We start from the raw sequence: 14,449 nt of genomic DNA on the forward strand, positions 1-14,449 counted from the left end.
CTAACATTTTCTTCCATCTTCACCTTGGCCCATTAGAAACTGGGTATAGTAGGAACCCTGGGCTTCTGTTAAAAAGAATCTAGTAACAGTCAGGTCAGTCTTTAACCTTGTAGGTAGGTCCTAGGAATGAGACTCAGGGAAAAGCTTCCTGCCGCCTCCCCTCACTGAGAGTTGGTGACTGGTCAGCACTTCTCTCTGTGTTCCGCCCAGTGGGTGTCAAGGTCTGCAGGCTCCATGGGCTGACCTTCCACCTGGCTTGGCTCTCCTTGGCCATCCCAGATTCACAAGTGCCCACCTGGTTCAAGGACCAAAAAGCTGATGTCATTATCTGCTGTGTCACAGCCCTGGGACCCCAGCTGATTTGTGTTTGCTTCTGGTGACAAGGGCATCCACCTGTCCCCGAACAGAGGGACTGGCCACACTTCCCCAGTCAGCTTCCCACACAGACAGCTTCCTGTCATTTCACCTTGACTCTGCCTGTCCCTTTGACTTATTGGGACGTCCTGGGTGTCACAGCCACTGCTGTTCCTCACCCTGAATGAGGAAGTAGGTAAGTTCTTATGACCCCGAGAATCCCCGGGTGGTGAGTTATGTGGCCAGCCCTGGCCTTAGCACCCCAGGATGATCTGTGACATAGCCCGCACTGAATGCAGTTGATTCATTCTGCCTGAGAGAGAGGAGGAGAGGGTGGACTTGGGGTGGGTCCTGAAGGTATTTACTGAGTCAGAGATGCTGAGATCAGGCCTGGTTTTCCTGATGGGGAGTCTGAATCATCATTGAAAGATGGCAACCTTCCCCAGCAGTTTGGGGGCTCAGGAAGTCCGGCCAGCCTGCGGGTCTTCTGCTGCCCCTGAGTGAGCACGCAGACAGCTGCTCCGGGGTCCATGGGCTGCTCTCCTCGTGGGGTTTTCTGGTGGTTTTGGTTCATTGCTCCCCTCACATCTCCTTGGACTATTCAGCACAAGTGATGTGTGCCTGTTCCCTGAGACACTAAACACACTGGGAATTCCTCCTTTTCTGTGACCTGGAGTTTTGTAAGCATCCTAAATATCTAACAGAACCAGGTACAGAATGTCAGAAGAAGAATGAACATAAAGAGAAATGAAATGTCATTCAATTTTTTTTTTTTTTCCAGACTCAGTCTTCTAAAAATTCAGCTAATTAATTACTTCCTTTGGCTGCCTGGGGCCGTTACTGCCGCACACCGCTTTGTGGCCTTCGTGCTGCAGAGGCTGCTCCTCACTGTGGTGCTTGGGCTGCTCACTGTGGCGGCTTCTCCTGTTGTGGAGCACCTGCTTCAGGGTGTGCACGCTTCAGTACTCGGGGTGCACAGGCTTGGTTGCTCTGTGGCATGTGGGATCTTCCCAGACCAGAGGTCAAATCTATGTCCCCTCCACTGCACCTCCAGGGAAGTCCCTGGACTCAATCTTTTGGAAAGAACTGAATTTAGTTTCAGAAGGGAAGTATAGAAGTGGCAAATGAGGCCAATGGTGGTTGGGGAATCTTTCAAGAACTAGTCTAAAGGAAGTCCTAGGATGGCTGGAAAGAGCACCCATGGTAAAACAAACAAGCAAAAAAAGAAACCAGATCCAGAATTAGAGCTGCTGGGGGAGAGGATGGGGCAGTGCTGGGCCTCTGGAGACCCTCTTCTCTTTCACATCAGCTGCTGCCCACAGACATCTTTAGGATAATAACCCAGAGGGGAGGGAGGCTTGGCAGAAGATTAGCTGGGGAGGGAACCCAAGTTCTCACCACATTAGCGAGAGCTTCTCATTCTCCTGTGGCCACTAGATCATCTGAGGTATTTATTTCGAGGGTGAACTTATGGCTGAGGCCTGACTCTCTTATGAAGACAAGAGAGTAGGTGGGACTTGTACTCAGAGGAAGCACACCTTTTTGGGAAAATGGGAAACCTGGAGATGAGCAGGATGAAATGAAACAAATGATTATATTTCTTATCTTTTTAGAAGATGGAGACCGTCAACTAATGTCAGAATATGCTTTGAGTGGGCACATAAATTTGTTCAATGAAGAATGTAATTAGTTTATTTTTTCTTCCTTAAAGACAAATACTTTCCTAAACAAAAATTGTGAAATGATGACTGTTTCTGCCAATAATATTTGGTAGGGCAGAAATCCATGTAGTATTTCACCATGTCTCTGAAGGTGTCAACTAGATTTCACCCCAAAGTAAGCTTCCTCTGCATTTGATGAGCATGTCTGCCCTGTGGGACTGTGACACCCACCAGGGGGCTCATGATGTACGTGCTCCTGCTTCTTTCCTGTGCAAAGGGGTTTAAGAGCTTATCTGTGCAGCCAGAGTGCCTGACCTTCCACCAAGACATGACTCCTTAGATTGTTTCACCCACTATTGAAAAGATTCAGAGTCGCTTGGCCACATATCTGAGGCCATGGATGATGGAACTAAGCTTAAGGCTCCAAAGCTGCCTGATTCCCACATGGGGGTGGGGGTGGGGGGCGGGGAGTCAAGATGACTGAAGGCAGTTGCATCCAGAGGGTCAAGGGAGGGCACAGCAGGAAGGACGGGGAACTCTAAACCACTTTGGTGGGTACTGGAGAACAACACCTGATGCATTTAATCAAGAATTAGTTATTGAAATGTTTGAGAGTGGTGTTTGTTCTGTGGAGTCAAGATTCCCCAAGTGGTCATTGTGAGGGTTTCCTGGGATTTGATGTAAATCATAGGAATTGAATATTAATTTAAAAACTCTGAAGAAGTAGGTCTTATCAGAGTATAACAGCTCATGACTTTCATTTTTTTCTGTGTAAAATGGAAATATTACTACATTGTTTATGTGGGGAATAGCCCATAGTGTTTTTGGAGAAGGCAATGGCACCCCACTCCAGTGTCCTTGCCTGGAGAATCCGAGGGACGGGGGAGCCTGGTGGGCTGCCGTCTATGGGGTCGCACAGAGTCGGACACGACTGAAGCGACTCAGCAGCAGTAGCAGCAGCCCCTCGTGTTTTACCTTTGACCCCAAAGAGAGGAGGGTTCCCTATTTCTCTGCATGCCCATGATTTGGTGGGAGGGGTCACCCCCAGGTGAATGCTTGGGGACTCATGCCTGGAGTATCTAGCAGGGCTTTAGAGGCTTGGCTCTCATAACTTCTTTCCATCTCCTCAGCTTTATCTGGTCAGTTTCAACTGTGCTGCATGAGGATGCAGAGGAGGACCGTGGTGGCTGAGTTCTTGACCTTGAAACAATGAAAGGGACTTGCTCTAGCTCCTGGTTTGATCTGTGTCTTGCCAAATTGTCCGGTTTCTCCTCTCAGCCTAGATATTTTAACACCACCCAGGAAATATTAATGCCAGTAACATCCACCACTCTGTTAGGCATATGCAGCTCAGGGACGGATACGGAAACACCCTCTTTGTGTCATTCACACCCGCTTGTTGCAGCATCCGTAAAGGTTGTGACTTTACAGGACAGATGGGAGAGGTTTCTATTAAATTAAAAAAAAAAAAAAAAAAAACTACAACCCTCAGGCTCACTAGAGAAAAATCCCCTGATTTACCATGTGAATGGCTACCATGGCCTCAAGTGTGTAGTGAGCATAGATGATAGTGATGAGTGTGAGAGAAGTCTCCAAACCAGGAGAACAGGCCTGTCGTCAGGTAAGCCCAGTGTGACAGAAGCTGCGGCAGAGGTGGTGATGGGTAAGAAGGAGCAATGAGGGATTATTTACTTTTCCTAATTTTAAAAAATATTAAGCTTTTATAGCCTATATTTGAACATTTTGGTAGCTACAAAACAGATAAAATTTTCTCACTACCTTTTTCACAATAACTCAGTTTCTCTCTGTGTTCTTAAACTTTGTTAAAATTTGAAAATTGAATGCAACATGTGTTGATTCTTATTTCTTAATGGTGACTCTGCATTGAGGAGAAAGGGTAGAGTGGACCAAATAAAGCGCAGGCCACTGGACAGCAAACTGCAGACTAGTGCGCTCCAAGCCCGCACTCCCCACGGTGAAATCAGCAAAGCAACCAGGGTCTGCCAGCGCAGAGGACCTGAGAAGCAGCAACAATGATTTCTTTTCTGCTCCCACCATTGCCAGCCCTAGCAGAAGTCCAGATTAGCTCCTGGGGTGTGTGTGTGCCTCTATGTTTATACGTGGGTGTGTGTGCGTGTGTGCATGTGCACACTTGTGTGTCTGTGTACTTCGTATTTCTTCCTGCCACATAAGTGAGTCTGGATGCTTCAAGTAAGCAATGGCCATGCCATGCAAACAGCACAGTGAAAAGCATAGTTTCTTTGGGAGTTGAGTGTGCACACAGAGTTTGTATAATGGGTCCAGGTGCAAACTTCCGGTTGTTCCCGTGGTTCATACCTGTTTTGTGAGGGGAATGGTCTTCCCTTGGGATATCAGCTCAAAGCTTATGGAGAGAAGGACTACACAGGTGTATGTTAGAGCCAGCAGCTCTGGGCATGGATGATTGGGCAAACCAAGTGAATTGCTCAAGGCTCCTGACATGAAGGAAGAGACTGTGGACAAAGGGATCCCAGGCCTGCAGAGTCAGAGTTCTGATTGCCTGCAGGGGCTGTGGGTGTTAGTGGAGCAGAGAGGTGGAGGGGCTGAGATGCCAGCTGCCTGTCCCAAGACTATAGTAGGAGGGAGCAGAGAAGCACGTAGTGTGGCCCATCTTTGTTTCTGGCACGTCTTTCTGTCCAGACACCAGGCTACAGGGCAGACTTGATTCTTGCTTTTTAAATCCGCTTTAGCTATTCTAACTCTTTATTTTTCTACTTCATTTTTTTAAAAAGCTATATATATATATATATATGCACCACTGGAAGTGCTAAAACTTTGTTTTCATTTAACAGTTTGCCATAGACATCTTTCCAATACCTATAGATCTAACTCATTTAAATAACAGCAATAAATCAAAAAGTAAATTGATAGTCTTGTGTTATGTGAATGCACTGAAGATTTACTTAACTGGTCCCCTACTAAGTTTTCTAAATATTGTGTTATTAAATAATGCTGATATCAACATTCTTATTATGTGTATAGTTGCACAAATGTTCCCGCACACCCATTTCTTGTCATCTGACTTTGGTAAAAACTTAAAGACCAATTACATAGTCAAATTTTCAGTCCTTTCCTTTATGTCTTCTGAGCCTTGTTTTTTAATACTTCAGTAACATCTCAACTCTGAAATTACAGAATAAAATGTCTTCCGTGCTTGCTTTCTTTCTGTTTTGCTTTCACTGTTGAGCTTACAGTTCACACAGCCCAGCCCCCTGCAGAATCTCCCTTGCTCAGGTTGGCCTGGGCCTTGCAATCTCGCGGGGAGGGCCTCTCTGCCGCGGCCTCCCGCTCTCCGCCCGCCCTGGGCCGCCTGGGCCGCTCGGCGCCGTGCTGTCCCAAGTGGTGAGTCCCCTCCGAGGCAGAGGCCCCCGGCGAGCTCGGGCGTTCGGGCGGTCGGCGCCTCGTCCCGGGGACGTTCGAACCGGTCGTCGGGCGCCCCCGGCGGCCGCTTTCAGAGCGTTCCTTTCCTTCGGCGACCTTCACAAGGGCTGCGATTCAGCCGGCAAACCCGGAGCAGAGCTCCAGAGGCCGGCATCATTGGTGGAGATAACTCCGGTGTTTCGGAGACCTGGGCATGCCTGCTCGTGCTGAAGATTGGGCCTGCAGTAGTCTGAGGTGGGCCGGCGCCGCGCTGTGGTGGTGGGGTGGTTTCTCGCTCGGGTCGACCAGCATCTCCCCGCGCCCCTTCATCCTCCGGGGCCTCGGAGCGGGCAGGGAGAGGGTCTTTCGCGCCAGAGCGCTTGTGGCTCGGCGGCCGTGCTCCTGAGTCACCGTTTAGGGCGTTCGTTTCCCCTCCGCGGTACACCCGCTCTAGGCTCCGGGGCTTGGCCAGCCGGCCTGAGTCCGTGCTTGGAGTGGTCGTTGCTGGGCGCGTTCTGCTCCCGCTTGACGAGCATGCAGGCTTGCGTGGTGAAGCCGGGCCATGTTTCTAGGAGCTGTAGAGCGATCGGGAAGTTTCCTTTGCCCGCGGGTACCGCTTAGCCCGCGACTGAGTGAACGTGCCACGAGCGGTGTCCTGGGGCTACATTGTCCAGTTTTCCCGTCTCGGCTGGGAGTGGCCATGTGTCTACGTCGGCCGTCCCTGGATCCCGGCCTTCCTCCCTTAGAGTAGGGACGTGCCGAACGCGTGGAACAAGGTGGCGCTGGCCTGCGCGCCCGGCCGGCACCGTGGTCCCCGTGCCCGCGTCTTCGCCGCCTGGGGTTCAGGTACGACCGGGGCCGGGAAGGGGGTAGCTGCTCCACGACGGACACTTTCTCCAAGCTCTTCGATCGTCCGCATGCCGTGCTGCGTTTTCGTGGGGACCACCTATGGTCCCTTCTGTTCCCCTTGAGGCCGCTGCGGTTGTGTGGACCCCACGCACACGAGTCTTTTCAACGTGGTTGACAACAGGGAACGCGGCGGGCGAGCAAGGACGTCGCCCAATGCGCGGCTCCAGTCCTGCCTGTGCTCGGCGGTCAGAAGCGCCAAATGTTTGTGAGAGTGTACGGTGAGGGTCCTGGGGAAACGGAGCCTGGCGCGTCTTCAGTCTCAGAAGAGCCTCTGAACACACGTGAAAGGGAGGACGCGGGAGAGAAATGTAACCTGCTGCGTACTCGGAGGGAACGAGCGTGGGGTAGTGGTGATGCTGTACCTTCTCCCTACGATCCGAATTTGTCCCGGTGGCATTCACGCTTTGATTGTAGCTGGGCCGCCAACAGGTCGACCAGATGGCCAGACAACTTTGGTACTTTGTAATTCACTGTAGTAGGTTTTAGTGGAAAAAAGGTAATGATAACCCACTCCAATACTCTGGCCTGGAAAATCCCATGGACGGAGGAGGCTGGTAGGCTGCAGTCCAGGGATCTCTGAGAGTCGGACATGACTGACTTGACTTTCATGCATTGGAGAAGGAAATGGCAACCCATTCCAGTGTTCTTGCCTGGAGAATCCCGGGGACGGGCGAGCCTGGTGGGCTGCCATCTATGGGTTCGCACAGAGTCGGACACAACTGAAGCGACTTAGGAGCAGCAGCAGGTTTTAGTAGATCAAAGTACTGAAATCTATAACAATGAAAATTACTATTATCGTTGTTGACGTTACTGTAATTATTACCGTTGTCTGTAATTATAAAGTTTATCCACAGAACAGCTGCTCAGTTGAAGGTGACCAAAGAGGAGTTTCAGTATGTCTAAATATTTGTTTCAAAGCAGAGGGAACTCTACAACCCACGAGGCCATACCCCTCAGCAATCATTCTGGCAATCCACACCCCCAAACTGCTGCAATAGGCCTCAAGGTCCGGTCTGGGTCAGTGACTGTTTCCTTCTGTATCCTTTCCAATTAGAAACAAATCGGTGGGAACAGGTTCCTCTAAGCAATCCCATGGGCGCCCCTCTTCCCATGAGCCTGCTTCCAGCTTCCTTACATCACAAGCTCCAAGCAGGACGTGCCTTCCTGTTTTGCTACGGCTCTTATGCGTACCCCTAGTCTCAGCCTAATGCAAGTGGTGCTGGCTGACCCCTCGCAATGCAAATAGTAGCTGCTCAATGCACTAACTGATCTGTATTTTTAAATCTTCATAAACATGGTAATGGAAGGATATTGAGTTAGAAACACGTGTGACATTGTTAACGATTTCCTTACTATTTAGACATTACATATAGGGCTCCTTATAACTTTTCCATCCTAAAACTAAAGCTATTCAAGGAGGGGAGAGAGGCTCAAGAAGCAAGTGATATACATATATATAAATAATTATGGATAATTTGCATTGTTGTATGGCAGAAACCAACACAAAATGGTAAAACAATTTTCCACCAATTAAAAAAAATTTTTTAAAGAATACTAAAGCTATTCGAATGCCTTTTGATTGCAAAGACATATTTCCACATTACTTTTTTTACTTTTTTAGTAGAATTCTAAAATTGTCATGACAAGAGGTTTATTGACATTTTTAAAAATTGCTTTCTAGAAACATATACATTTTGTATATGTGTACTGCTCACTAGCCTTCAGTTAATTGCCATACTTTGAAAAAAATAATATGGAAGGAATTGTTTTATTTTTTGCTTGTGAGACCAATATTTTCTGTTTTTGTGTTTTTATTCATTATGGAATCTCACCTGTGTGTCCTCAGATTGATATTCGATAAAGACTCAAATGGATCATTAAGCAGTTGTGGAACTTTTTCTCTGAATAGCTCATTCCTCTTTGATGCCCTGCACACAGATTATAGCCTCCCTGGCCTCCCAACTCACCAGTGTTCTCAATTCAGATTTTTGCCAGAATGTTTATGGTTCCTCTACCTGCAGCTGCAGTGTGAAAACCGCCTGAAGGCAGAGAGCGGCGGAGTCATAAGGTTGATGTGTGTGCTCACCTTCACTCGAGGAACCTAGCCCTGGAGCCTAACACTGCCTGCTGTTCAGGGTCTGAGAACCGTTTCCTATTTTGTTCAGCTTTCTAATTCCCAATGGTAGGTGAGCAAGTCTAGACACTGTTCCTCTTATTGCTGCAGGAAGAGGAACCCTTTCCAGGGCCCTAGAGTGGGCTCACACGTGCTGACAAAGCAAGAGACCTGATTGGGAAGGGCAGGCAGGAGGACAGCAGCAGGGTGAGGAAGCCCAGGGGACTTCTCTGCCACGTGACGTGCAGTCTCAGGTTTTATGATGATGAGGTTGGTTTCCAGGATGTCTCTGGCCAAGAATTCTGACTGAAGGTTCATTTCATGTATTTTGTTCAGCTCTCTAATTACCAGTTAATATTGGTGAGGAAGTCCAGACACTCTTTGTATTTATTTGGAAGCAGAAATCACATTTTATTTTAAGAGAAAATTATACTTTTGCATCAATAATTTAAAATCACCTAACCACACATGCTTGAAAGGTGTCTTTTGTTTCATATTCTTTGTTTTGCTCCTGAACATGTTAAAATAAAATGAAGTATCAGGAGACACACTTAGATGGCTTTCCCCACCCCCTAGAAGAACTTTGTGCCAATAAATCCTGGGTAAGGTCTTAGGAGTCTCTGAATTTGAATCCTTCAGGTACTATCAAGTCACTGTGGCAATTTTTGCTCCTGTTTTCATAAGATCTGTTGGTGTAATAAGTCACACTAAATTTTCCCACAGCTTATATTGTGGAGAATTTTTTTTCCCCTGAATCCCAGTGTCCATCTTCTTTTTCAGCCACTAGCAGTTCATTGTGCTCTAAAGTGTGCAGTTCACTATCTCTGGATTGGCTTGAGGTGACCACCTGTGTGACACCTGGCAGCTCATGTCACATTTCTAATCCATGAATTAGAATTAAAGGGACTTTAAGGCTTTTACATTCATTACTCAATAAATAATTATCAACTGAGAATTGTAATCACTGGAGGCACATTAATAAATTGAATAGATATGGACCCTGCCCTCATGTGGCTTTCTGGAGTACACAGACTCTTATAAATAAAATTTTTAATTGGGGAAAAAGTTTTGATTAGCATTATAAAAAAAAACACACACACAACTGAGCTTTCCAGGTGACTCAGTGGTAAAGAATCCACCTGCCAAGCAGGAGACATGGGTTCAATCTCTGGGTCAGGAAAATCCCCTGGAGAAGAAAATGGCAACCCACTCCAGTATTCCTCCCTGGGAAATCCCATGGACAGAGGAGCCTGGCAGGCTGCAGGCCCTGGGGTCGCAGGAGTCAGACATGACTTAGTGACTAAACAACAACACTGATGGAAAACATCAGGGTCACGAGGGATGGTAAAGGGGAAACACCAGCATTAGACAGGCTGGTCCAAGAATGCCCATCCCAGAGGTTAATATCTGAGCTGCCATCCAGATGAGCAGAAAACAGCGGCCACTTTAAGCTCTAGGACAACGGCATTCTAGGAGAGGGAAGAGCAGGGACAAGGGCCCTGAGATGGGCACCAACTTGGAGGGTGGAAACATATGGGGGCTGAGTTGACATGAGTGAGCGCACACGCGGTGAAGGGGAGGGGGGCGGGGCGGGGGGCGGAGTCAGTGCTAGCTCAGTGCTGCCAGTCCCTGATCCCGGGATTTGATCCTGCTCTGAATACTTCTCACATAAATACAGCACATTGATGCCATGTGCCCACACAGATGGATGACGCAGGGCCCCGGCGGTCAGACAGAGTGCATGCAGTAGTCAAGGCACCAGCAAGATCACAGGATCTGAGATCAGCAGGAACCTTGATGATACCACAGAGCCTATTTTAAACTCACGAGACTGAGGAGCAATTTTTGTAGTCTTGGCCAGTATGAACCAAAATGAATTTATTTCTACAGTTTGCAGAACTGTTGCCTCAAAAAAAAAAAGTTGGGATTTTCATAAATTTATGTAGAAAAAATACATAGAACCCATGCCTAGAAGTCCTACTTCCAAGGGAGAAAGCCAGCGGGAAAACTGCTTGGAAAGTTTAAGGAATGTGACTTTTAATTATAAAAGAGAAAGACACTAAAAGACAAGAGAAGTTCAGAGACAGAAGGGGTTGATCCAAAGCCGGCAGGCTTTGTCCTGGTGAAAAACCCAGCATACAGCACACTTCCTCACCTTGCTGGGTTTATTCCTACCATGCTTTCCCATGGACTGTAGCCCGCCAAGCTCCTGTGTGCATGGAATTCTCCAGGCAAGAATACTGGAGTGGGTTGCCATTTTCTTCTCCAGGGGGTCTTCCTGACCCAGGGATCAAACCCGTGCCTCTGGCATTGCAGGCACATTCTTTACGACCCGAACCACCAGGGAAGCCATTGCACTTTACATGGTGCCAATTTAAAATTCAGTTTAAGTAATATTTTTCAGGTTAAGTAATTCCTAAGACCCAAATAGCTCCCCCCTGATGTTATCTGCACACTGGCACATGTAGTATGCAAGAACCCTCTCTTCCCTGAAGACCTCCAGTCACCAGCCTTTTCCACACGTGTCTCCTATCACATCTGTCCACCGGTGTCATGGGCTCTCTGCCCGACTCTGCACAGAACTGTTGCTGATGGCATCTCTTTTAGGCAGGGAGTCATTCTGTCAGCCATCACCTAAACTTCAACGTCCTCCCGTCTGAGATTGTATTTCTATGTTCCTTAAAAGAACATTTTAACAAAATCTCGATTTGAACATGAGTGGGTTTTACCTACCGATTTTATCTGTCTTTTATTGTATACTATGGTCTGATTCTGCCCTTGGTCTCTCATGAAACAACTTGCCAGGACTTATGAATGACTTCTGATCCCTTTTCCATTTACCACCACCCTTCTGTGGCACATGCTTCTGTGACACGTCCTTATTGCCATGACGCTCTCCCCTTCCTTTTGGAATGCCTGCTGTTGCCTTCCTGCCTCTCTGCTGCGTCCTTTCCTGTGTGTGTCTCTCCCTGGCACTCACAGCAGGTTCACAGCAGACTCACTCACACGATCTTCCCTTTGGAGTCCCTGCCTCCCATTTTAGCTGTGATATTTGGGGACAAATTCCCAAGTATGTATCTCCAACCAAGACTCCTGCTCCCACGTGTGGGCTCTGTAGAATCTTCACCTGAATAATTACTGTGGATCAAACTTAATATACCTTTCCTTCTCCCCAGTTATACCCCTTACAGACACTCCCTCTCTCCTGGGCATCAGGCTCCCTGGTTCAGATCATCCATGACCCATTTCTCTACACTCAAAGAGTTATCTGGCCACGTTGGCTCCAGCTCTAATGGAGTGAGTTGAGCAGTGATGGACCCAGAGAAGAGTGGAGAAAACAGGTACGTACCCGGTGAGATTGTAACTACACTGAGAATAAAGGGCAGTGCTGATGATAGGAAAGACTATAGAGGGTTTCTGAAGGTTAGAAAACGTTGGAAAGCAGTTTTAAACACAGGTAGGGGAGTGGTGTGATGGAGAAGTTGCAGTTTAAAGAGAAAGGCTCATTGCTGGCTCAGAAGGATCTTACTGGTAGCATCTTATCAAATGCTCTCTCTGTTACAAATACTCCAGGTTACAAATCCTTTGGAAATATATCATACACATTTGCTAGCAGCAGAATAACACAGGTCAAAGTTCTACATTACAGCATTGTTTGTAATATAAACAGATTGTTGCATATCAGTGTTCATCCCACTGTGGATGGGCAAAGTGTATTATAATACTACGTCATCCACTCAGTGCACTGCTCTGCAGGAAATTATGTCCTGATAGAGGACAATTTCCAAGGCATTGTCAAATAAATAAAAGCAACATGTAACAAAACACCATGCTTAATATACCACTATTTGTGTTTTGAATTAGGGCATGAAGGAGAAATATATTTTCGTGTTTGCTTATAAGGAACTCTAGAAGGATCTGTAAGAAACAAAATACTACCTGTGGAGGCAGATGGCCCTGGACACACAGGCTAAATGACAGAAGGAACAGATTAAGGCGAAGTGTATTTTCAGTATCTTGAATCATGTACCTGTATTATAACCTCTTTGGAATTTTCAATAAATTGAATTTTTTAAAACTTCCAAAGAATAAAATGCATTTTACTGTTTTTATTTTACTATATTATTTTACTGTTTTTACCAACTGAATGATTTTCTGGTTGTTTTACCATGGTTGCTGTTTGGCTTCTCTAAAATGTCTGTTCATGAGTCTTTTCTGGTGGTTTTGACGTTTTTATTTTAACTTTGGTAAGAAACAAAGAAAAAGATTTTTCTCAACACCCTAGGTAGTTCGTCCTTTTCTTTTTTCCTCCTTTCAGATACTTTATATACTTTGTGGGTTTTGGCACTATTTTCATAACTTTTATTTGCAAGAAAGAGGATAAAGCTGTGCTAGTTTGCTAGGGTTGCCAGAATAGACTATCACAGACCGAGGCTTAAATAATAGAATTTCACCAGGGTATCCCATCTGGCTGCGCTCAGCTGCTCAGAGCTCTCCCTTACTGTGCTATTGTGTCATGTCAGCAGTTATGTCTCCTCTTTGTTACTGATTTTAGTTGTCTTTTTTCTTAGTCAATATAGCTAAAGATTTGTTTCTTATGTTAACCTGGTTGAAGTAACTTTTGTTTAAAATTGATTTCTTTGGTTTTCCTCTTCTGTATAATTATCTGAGAGCTAATCTTTATTATTTTCATTCCTCCTTCTAGCTTTGAGCTTGGTTTGCTCTCCCTTTTCTGCCTAGATGTAAAGATAGGTTGCTTATTTGAGCTTTCTTTTTCATGTATGCATTAACAGATTTATATTTCATTGTTGGTGATGTTTTTGCAGAATCCCATACATGTTGGTATGTTCTGTTTATATTTTGATTTGTCTCCAGGTGTTTCTAAGTTCCTTTTTTTATTAGTATTATTTTTTAGCCTACTGGTTATTTAAGAGTGTGTTTAATCTTCACATAACTGTGGATTTTCCCACTTTTCCTTCTACTATTAACTTCGTTTCATTGCACTGTGACAGGAAAAAGTTCCTTTGTATGATTTGAGTGTATTTAGAGTAGACTTATTTTCTGGCCTAACATATGGTCAATTTTGGAGAATGTTCCCCGTGCACTTGTGAAAAGTATGGAATCTGTCTCTGCCCGGGTCACACGGTGCCCTAGCTGCATGGTTCTCAGGGGTCACCTCTCACGGTCGGGCGCGACTGTTGGGTCAATCGGCCATTTTCGTGCATTAGTCACACGGGGAGATCACTGGGACAAAACGGACGCCTTTCTGTCAGCCGGTGACTCTCAGTACCCCTTTCTATGGCAGATAGGCTAAGAGTGAGCTCTGGTACGTCCTCGGAGCCTCTCTCAGAGTCACCCCTTGGCTACATTCTCAGAAACTGGAAAATTTAACCCTGCAAAAGGCCTGGCCCAAATACAAACTCAGTTCAGTTCAGTTGCTCAGTCGTGTCCGACTCTTTGTGACCCCATGGACTGCAGCACACCAGGCCTCCCTGTCCATCACCAACTCCCAGAGCTTGCTCAAACTCATGTCCATTGAGTTGGTGATGCCATCCAACCATCTCATCCTCTGTCGTCCCCTTCTCCTCCTGCCCCCAATCCCTTCCAGCATCAGGGTCTTTTCCAAAGAGTCAACTCTTCGCATGAGGTGGCCAAAGTACTGGAGTTTCAGCTTTAGCATCATTCCCTCCAAAGAAATCCCAGGGCTGATCTCCTTCAGAATGGACTGGTTGGATCTCCTTGCAGTCCAAGGGACTCTCAAGAGTCTTCTCCAACACCACAGTTCAAAAGCATCAATTCTTTGGCGCTCAGCTTTCTTAATAGTCCAACTCTATGTTCATTCTTGCTGTTGTAGCCACACGTTCTGTGAAACAAACTCACTCAGAAGGACAATGCAGATAGTGGAGTGCAGTTTATTACACTGGCGGGCCCAAGGCAGAGTCTTCTCTTAGCCTAGGACCCTGACCAGTTTTTCTGAAAACCTTATATACTCTAAGTGTACGTGTCCAAACTC

The 14,449-nt window shown here is 46.5% G+C and overlaps 1 protein-coding gene across 2 annotated transcripts in view; it reads left to right on the forward strand.

Annotated features, from left to right (window-relative positions):
- Positions 1 to 5,269: 5,269 nt before the first annotated feature.
- Positions 5,270 to 14,449, forward strand: part of COG2 (component of oligomeric golgi complex 2) — a 62,866-nt gene continuing 53,686 nt past the window's right edge. Inside the window, exons 1-3 of one of the 2 annotated variants that reach the window (XM_086382577.1) lie at positions 5,270 to 5,396; positions 5,541 to 5,669; positions 11,613 to 11,777. The gene's annotated coding sequence lies outside the window, so the exon portion shown is untranslated. Of the gene's footprint in view, positions 5,397 to 5,472; positions 5,670 to 11,612; positions 11,778 to 14,449 lie in introns of those variants that run through there. The other variant, XM_086382578.1, reaches the window with a different exon arrangement.

This window comes from Bos grunniens, chromosome 28 (assembly GCF_055505025.1).
Source record: "Bos grunniens cultivar Pamir isolate PY7600 chromosome 28, Bosgru_T2T1.0, whole genome shotgun sequence".
Classification (NCBI taxonomy): Eukaryota; Metazoa; Chordata; class Mammalia; order Artiodactyla; family Bovidae; genus Bos; species Bos grunniens.